Raw genomic sequence first — 1,638 nt, forward strand, 5'->3', positions numbered from 1 at the left:
GCAGAATTCAAGGAAAAAAGTACACAATCATAAAATGAATATAAAATTGGAATGATGAGTACACAGTGCTCAAATCACAATAAGGAGAAAAGAGGGATAAAAATAAAAATGACATGGGGACAGGAAATGAAATATGCACATGTAATTGGAGTTTCTAAAGGAGAAAACTTCTATTTTTATAGATGAAAGCATTGAGAAACCTTGCTCACATGGAGTCACTTAATAGATTTCAGAAACATCATTCTGATGTTATTCAGTCACTAAATGTCTGACTCTTTGCAACTCGACTGCAGTACACCAGGCTCCCCTGTCCTCCACTATCTTCCGGGATTTGCTCAAATTCATGTCCAGAGTCAATGTTATCTAACCATCTCATCCTCTGCTACCCCCTTCTCCTTTTGCCTTCAATCTTTCCCAGCATCAGGATCTTTTCCAATGGGTCAGTTCTTTGCATCAAGTGGCCAAAAAATGTTGTTTAGGAAAGAATCATTGATTTCATTGATCAAAGCAGTTTTCAGTGCAGTTGCGGTGTTAAATAAAGTTGGGTAGAAAGTTGGAGTGGATTGGGGGGAAGGGAATAGCAGTGAAGCAAACAGTAACAGCAGTAAGTTATTAAAACTATTGAAAATGTGGCTTCCCTGGTGGCTCAGTGGTCAAGAATCTGCCTACCAATGCGAGAGAAATGGGTTTGATCTCTGGGTTGGGAAGGTCCCCCAGAGAAGGAAATGGCAACCCACTACAGTATCCTTGCTTAGGAAATCCCATGGACCAGAGGAGCCTGGCTGGCTACAGTTCATGGGGCTGCAAGAGTCACACTCAACTTGGCAGCTGAACAACAATGCATTTTACCTGTTTTAACTAATTCTCATAATAACCATGCAAGGTGGTTGCTATTGATAATCTCATTTTACTGATGAAAGGGTGGAAGGAGACTCAGATCTAGTTATGCCCAAGGTCACTGAGTTCATCACTAAGTTGGTAGAGCTGGGATGACCTAGAAGAGTGGAGCACTTCGCCATGGTTGTCAAATTAGGCTGAAGTTCAGGGAATTTCTGCCTGATAAAACCTATTATTTAACGTAGGCTAGTATGTAAGGACATAAGAGTGAAGGAGGAAAGAGAGGGTCACAAGTTTGAAAATACGGGTTTTCAACAGTTAAGAATGGGAGAAGGGTTGACAAGAGAAAACAGTAAGGATAATATGCAGTGTTGTTAATCAACATTTAGAAATACTGGTTTGTTCAGTTGGTGGGCTTTCTCCAGAAATAATAGGAAACTGGATAATCCAGGGCTGTATTTCTAGGAATGTTATGACATTTAGGGAAGGTTATTTGGGTTACTGACAACAGGGACACTGAAGTGATCACATAAAAAAATCTAGACAGGGCTGATGAAACAGGTGACAACAGTGAAATGATCTGATTTGAATATACATAAAGGAACAGAGCAGTTACGGTCAGAGATAAGATTTCTACATTTGTCATTTTGGAGATAAAGTTGTTTTTGGATACTGAAAGTATCCAAGATGTGGTTATTGTGGAGACAAAGCAATGGAACCACAGCCCTGCAGTGTTCACTGATGCCAACTGGGCAGCTGAAATTTACTACCTCAAAATTTACTCAAAAAATATGACCCACC

The sequence above is a fragment of the Ovis canadensis genome, chromosome 15 (assembly GCF_042477335.2).
Source record: "Ovis canadensis isolate MfBH-ARS-UI-01 breed Bighorn chromosome 15, ARS-UI_OviCan_v2, whole genome shotgun sequence".
Classification (NCBI taxonomy): domain Eukaryota; kingdom Metazoa; phylum Chordata; class Mammalia; order Artiodactyla; family Bovidae; genus Ovis; species Ovis canadensis.